Source organism: Maniola jurtina, chromosome 2, assembly GCF_905333055.1.
Source record: "Maniola jurtina chromosome 2, ilManJurt1.1, whole genome shotgun sequence".
NCBI classification, from domain to species: Eukaryota; Metazoa; Arthropoda; class Insecta; order Lepidoptera; family Nymphalidae; genus Maniola; species Maniola jurtina.
In genome coordinates this window covers 3,751,794-3,758,949 of record NC_060030.1, presented here as the reverse complement: position 1 = coordinate 3,758,949, position 7,156 = coordinate 3,751,794, and the positions used below count along the sequence as shown (strand labels likewise).

The following is a 7,156-nucleotide window of genomic DNA, read 5'->3' as shown; positions in this document are numbered from 1 at the left end:
AACAAAGAACTATGTTAAAATTACTACCTCCATACTGCGATAATTGCTTAATCATTCATCACCAGTTCAGAAACTTAAACTGGAAAACTGAAAAGCAAGAGAAACATGTACAAAGTAGTCTTTCTATTCGCCGTAATGAATGTCAGTGTCCGGATATAATAGTATGAACTGTATGAAAACAGAGACGCCTTAAAATATTAATATTCTTTAAACAAAACGATGCAAGAGTATTATTATTCTTCTTCGCTCATCTAGTTTGCTCGAAGTCAGTTACTGTACTGTAGACTATGCCATTATGAAATTAAGTTCAGAAATCATAAAGCATCAAACTTGAATTTTATCACCTGTTTAGAACTTTTTATTTTGGTAACGCATGAAGATATTTCGCTATGAAGAGATACGTGTAAAACCAAGTCGATGGGTTACGAAGTTTATACGAAAATCAAAGAAAAGAATTGGTAAGCTAATGATGTATTTGGATTGGACGATTAGCGATTTCTTTGATTCGAATTTTAAGTGATCCTCGTCGACATAATTTTTTTAATATCTTATCTTTATTAAATGTTGTCATTAGTACTAATTACCTAATTTTAAATATAACTGCTACAATTAATACTAGTTTGTTTACTAAAGTAAATTGCTGATTTGAAAATTACCTAGTCTCTCTATTAAATATGGCTTTATAATATATCAGATCCGCAGTCTTAAATATTTAGACTAAATCCTTTTCCCTAATATTCTACATCGTACTTGCCCGATAAAGCTTAATTTTTTTTATTATTTGGTAGACATGCAAAACGCTTTCCCTAAGGGTGTCTATTCACTGAAGCGGAGAGGTGCTTACCAGCCCAATCAGTATGTTTATTAATATGTATCGTGTTACTCTGTTTTATCTGATTGGTCTGCTAAACAAGTCTTCACTCCGCTTCACTTCAGTGAAAGACACCTTGGAGTTTCCTAGGATGCTAGGAATGGCAGTTTCTTTGTGACAGCACAGCCTTACCAAGATTACCAAACTACCCTCAGTTCCAATAAAAGAAGATTGCTTGTTCAGGATAGGAATAAAAACTCGCATTATAAGTGTGAATTTATATTGAATAACTTTCTACAAATATTATACAGCAGACTGCAACTCAACCACACGCCGTTCGATATAATTTACAACCAGCCGATACAACTGAAAAACGATTCAAAATCATAAATCATACATTTTTATACCTCCAGTGCTCAAAACATTGCACTTTTATTAATAATACCTAATCAAATATAACTAAATACATAATTTAATTAATTTTTGTGAACTCAATTCCTAGGACCTGCACAGACTGACTGAACTACCCGGGACTTGTACAGCCACTTGTAAATTGTAATGCCTCCAGTACACATAAGGTCAACGCATTCGGCGAGTGCCAGCCAATGTTTAAACCGGCAAGGCAATGGAACAAATATACGCAATGATTCGGTAGTGCCCACAAACTTTATGTGTTGTATAATAGCTTGCAGCCAGTGTCATGTTTGGTTTGACTACTTTGTGGAACATGTTGGTAGCCTTTTTATACATATTAAAGGACTCCAAATGGACTGGCCGAGCGCGTTCGTCCAATGTGTAGTAGCTTTAGTAGGAACGTTTAACATACAGAAATCATTTCTATGAATTATCTAGTCGCCAGTCAGTCTGGACGAGACGTTTCTTTTGTAGAGCTCTCGTAAACCACAAACTTTTGATCGAATGATAGTTTAGCCATTGCACTTATATAACTAGTACAAACTAAGCTAAGAAAGATCGGGTGCAATTCAACGATGCAGATTATTATCGGTCAAAAGAAATTTTGGCAGCCCTAGTTTGCCAGTTGAACCCTGAGTCTGTAATTTACGGAAGCCCTCAACTAATACGCCATAATAGTATATTCACTTTTCCAATACTTTGAAAATAACATTTTTTATTTATCTTAACATACAAAATATACATATACTGAATTTCTTCAGAATATTTTTTTACAATTGGACGACTTTGATGTTAATATGTTTTAATATATTTAATCTATAAATAAATTACAAAAATAAAAGAAATTAGTCGTGTAACACAGTCAACAATAAAGCTTTTACTAAAGAAACTTGCTTTGTGGAAAGTGTAGTATCATAAATAAAATATAATATTATCTTCGTCAACTTTTTTATATTCGATTTTTGCGTTCAGCACTTACATTGACCATTGAGCATACAAAAACAAAATACATACTTGAATAAATAAATAAAGCACAAAAAGTATTCAACATTACATAATTTTTTTAAATAACAATAAAAAAAAGTATTCGGAACCATGGACTTTGGGTAGCTAGATGCCGCATGTTCATTAAATAGTAACCGTGCCTATTTTTTCCTAGCTAGGATAACATCATGGGAGTCATTAAGTCATCGCATAGGCGTCACAAGTTACAATTGCCTCGCGTCAGTGAGCCAAAAGACTTCGATAAGAGAGAGGATCGATTTTTCGTATTTGAAAAGAGCAATGAGAAAGAGATGGACCTCATTATCATCAACCGATAGACGACCTCTGCTGCACCTTCTATTTCTATTCTATTCTATTGACAGTGAAATGAAAACAGAAACGCACTTGGTTCAAACTTCGGGTACGCCTGGATAGACAGCTTGCGGTACCTAGTAGCTACTCCAAGTCCATGGTCGGAACAGTGAAAAATCTACAATATCAAAGTATAAAAAAAAAATTCTATAAGAAATTGGGATCTGTGGTGAAGCCCTAACGTAACTTTTCAAGCCAACTAGTGACAGATGTCATACCACGACATCGACATCCAATTTTATGGAAATCCCACGAATGTATTACTAAAGGTGGATCAAGTGCTTCTAATACCTACTTATCGCTATCCCACTTCAACTATAGAGTCAGACTTCGGACCACTGGTGTCCGACCTCTCACTCTAATTTGCTAGTGTTTTGTTGTCTCGCTCTCCCTCTGCTGTCAAAGTGGGACAGTGATATGTAGCTATTAGGGGTGCTCTATCCATATAGATGTAAGTATATAGATTTATGAGAGATCCATAAAATCCTAGAATTACCTAATTTTTGCGTCACGTCTTTTCACTTGAAAACTTACAAGATGTACGATCACCTTTAAAATCATATTGAAAACCATAGATCCAGGTGGTCCCATGTATCTCTAGTTTACTCGAAATCACACCAAAAAGCTAAGTAAAGCAAATCAAGCGTTTTAACATACTTATAAAAACTGAAGTAATGATTTTATTTGCAAAGCAACATCAAAATTTACAATGTTTTGGAAATTAAATCATACATACAACACATTCAAACCTTCATTAATACTCACAAATTTTGAGACTATATTTTGTAACAGTAACCAATATCAGTACGATTAACATCAAGTTTAACATCTACAATGGACGATCGCAATTAACTCTGATTGGCCGACACTTATTGTTATAGCCTAGAATTGATACTAGAATACACATTTGCAACAAGAATGACATAAATTCAGCCAATCACAACAATTGCGATAGTCGCAATGTGACAATCATAAATTCTGTGTTAGCCCTCCAGGCGTAGGTACATTACCGATTATAGGATCCGTATTGTCATAACAACTTCGATGAAACAAAACACCCTTAACTTTCAGCAGACCAAATGTGTGCCAAAGTGAAGAATTGAAACATTTATGTCCAAAAATCTAATCCTATGTCGGAAATGCTACCTATGGTTTTTCTAGAGAGTTCCAATTATACTTTTTGTACCTATCATTTAAATCAAAGTAAAGCTATTCTCTAATAGGATTTACATGCATAATTTCAACGGTCGGTTACGATATAAGTATATTTCAGTTTTCCTTAATTTGCTTAAAAGATAAAGAAATTGGAGAAACCTTCTTGGAGAAATGCGTAAGCGATTTATGTTCCGCGCTTTGGACCTACTGGAATTAGGTTTTTCACTAGTTTCATGATTTCACTGTCAGTTCGCGGTTAAAAGGTCGTATGGGCCGCGTATAGTGCGCCTCTTACGCATTTCAGTGAGACGCTACTTGTTTACCTTTTGAGCAATCTAAGAAAAACGAAAGTAGTGTGTACATTTCAGATTTCATTCGCCATTTTAGCTATGTGTCAACTGTCATGTAAAAAGTACGGTTCGCCTATAAATTAAGGACTAAAATCGTACTTTTGACATGAATGGAGAGTGTGATCTCAAAATGTATGCACGATATACCATTTGTAACACACCAAAAGTTCAGTCTGTCTCGAGTCAAAATCTACTGTATATTTGCATACCAATTCAGATAAGCTACTGTACAATATTATACTAGGTATATTTACGCAGGCGTGCTTTCGTTATTGCTTTATTATAAATACTCGTATTGAACCATCCATTCGCCACAATCATATCGATTATTCATAACTTATTAAGAGTGGTATTTGACAAGAAATATTTAAAAAAAAGCGCTCATAGACTAGTGGTTAAGATGTTTCTATTCGGCGGATCTGAGTTTCAATCCCAGGTATAAACCTTTAACTTTTTAAGAGTTACATAATATGCTTTTTAAGCAATTAAGTTATCACTTAGCAATAATGAAGGAAAACATCGTGAGGGAACTTGCATGCTTGAGAATTCTCAAAAATGTTCTGAAAGGTGTTTGAAGTTTGCCAATCCACACTTGACCACTTGCACAATGAACTTCTCATTATGGTAGGAGACCTGTGTTTAGTAGTGGGCCAGCGATAGATTGAGATATGATGAGAAAAGAAGTTTTTTGTATTAAAGTTTAAAAAATATGAAAATGTCAAAAGTAGGAGATACCACAAAAACTTAACATATTATGCGTGGTTAGGGATAAATGTATTTTAAGTCCGTTTATATCATGTTATGGTAAGACATCGGGATTAATTAATACCTCTTGCATACCGACGTATTCCCACGCCTAAAGCTAGTCGCACATTGAACTGATTTGACTCGCGCAAATAATTCGTTAGGCGAGTTAGTCGTACTTACACTCACTTTGCGCGCTCCCATAGTATTTGGAAGTTCGGTATTGTTCCTGCGTGCACGAGTCAAAGTACGAAAACGTATTCAAACTAGCCTTAACCTACTTTGATTAATGCCTTATTAGCTGTGGCGTCAATGCATACAGAGTACCTCAGGTGCGAAAGCGCCGGTGTGTTAAAGACATTATTAAGAAAACAGACACTTCCTTGAGAACCACATACAGACAGAAACATTCGAATATAGCCTCGATAGCTCAACGGTTGAGGAGCGGACTGAATTCTGAAAGGTCGGCGGTTCAAACCCCACCCGTTGCACTATTGTCGTACCCACTCCTGGCACAAGCTTTACGCTTAATTGGAGGGGAAAGGGAGTTTAGTCATGCTTAGCATGGCTAATATTCTTTAAAAAAAATATATCGGTCGGAAATTGTTAAATACCACTCTTTATAAAACTCTGTACTGCCATACTATCCTACAAAAAAATTGGAGGTAAACATTAAACTAATAATAGAAAAATCATTTTTACTCTATGTAATCATTTCCTTTTTATTAATTTAAGTAAGTAAATAACATAAAAAAATAATAATCAAATGTTTCGATACAACAAAGCTCTAAATTTTTTTTTTTTTTCGTTTAAATAATGGAATAATTGATTTCTTATTTGTGTGACAATACTATGGTGTAACCCTTGCCAAAAACGAATGGAAAACGGCAGTGTTAATCATTCTCTCTCACATACACACTATACTGTGCGAGTGAGAAGGAATGATAAGCACCGCTATTTTCGATTCGTCAATTGATTGGCACGAGTGTTAGAAACAAATTACGCAACACACCTTCCACTCAACGAGTAGTGTGCACATTTGCAAACACCTTGCCCCCGCCACGCCAGAAACTGAGACCGTGTCGTTGGGTATTGTCCAAAAACAACACAGAGTGTCTTTCACTTCACAGTATAGGTATAGTTCGCGACAAGTCCATATGGCAATTGGGATGATGCCTATATCAAAAAAAATATTTCTTCTTCCAAATTTTCTCTTCCAAAATTTGTGATTGTTTTGACAGTATGCAAATAAAACACATATGTCCGTATTTAACACGTTTATTGCAATATTTGCATACTGTAGGAAAGATTACACAGTGTTTTTAGTACATTTTTAATTTTTACTTTTTTTGCATACTGTACAAGTGAAATTTAAGATTGACGCACACTTATCCGAGCCGAACGAGTCGAACGAAACGAATTTTAGAATTCTGTATATGAAACCTCTCACACTTACGATTCGACGCCGGGAAGTGTGCGAGGTTTCGTGAGATTTCATATACAGTTCTAAAATTTGTTTCATTCGACTCGTTCGGATCGTATAAGTGTGCGTTCACCTTTAGGGTCAAGGTCTCGTGTCACTGTACACGTGAAGTGACTATGCGTTCACGTGGGGTCGAGTGGGGTAGTGTTGTGTTGTTTCAGCCAATAGTTCACTTGTTAGACTAACTATGCAACGTCTTTAGGTTCACTGCGCGAATGTCTGTGCACCTCACTAAGTCCATCGACAGCCGACACTGATGGCTCACTGGTTACTCCCACATCGCGGACCCGGCAAGCACGGACGCAGCATACTTATAATAAATGGCATCGAAATCGTCACCTGGAATAGAAACAAATCAGTTAAATCAAGCTTGAAATTTTTTGATTTTTCCAAGATAAAAAGTAGCCTTTGACCGACTTCGGTTCAGCTCTCGGTTTAGCTATTGAACAGCGAAAAATGTGTCTTGTGTTTGGCTAGTCTTCGTCTTGTCTTTGGCAAGACTTTTCTACTCTTTTTCTTTTTTGTCTAGTCTTTATCTGGGCTTTGTCATATCTTTAGCTTTTCGTTGGCTAGTTAATGATTAATCTTTTTCTTGTCTTTGTTTTGGTCTAGATCTTATCTTGGTCATGTCTCGGTTGTGCCTTAGTCGTGTTTTAGTATTGTCTTGATTGTGTCATGGTCTTGATGACTTAGTTTTTTCCTTGTTTTGTTCTTGTCTTGTCCTTGTGTTGTCTTGGTCGAGAGGTGGTGACAAGACCAAGACGCGACCAGGACAAGACCAAGATACGACCTAGACAACACCAAGACACGATAAGTAAATCAGTAATAAAACCGTAATAGTTA

The 7,156-nt window shown here is 35.8% G+C and overlaps 1 protein-coding gene across 1 annotated transcript in view; it reads right to left on the bottom strand.

Moving 5' to 3' along the window:
* Nucleotides 1–1,074: 1,074 nt before the first annotated feature.
* Nucleotides 1,075–7,156, bottom strand: part of LOC123878228 (ADP-ribosylation factor 6) — a 46,768-nt gene continuing 40,686 nt past the window's right edge. The window contains exon 7 of the mRNA XM_045925377.1: nucleotides 1,075–6,652. The gene's annotated coding sequence lies outside the window, so the exon portion shown is untranslated. The remainder of the gene's footprint in view (nucleotides 6,653–7,156) is intronic.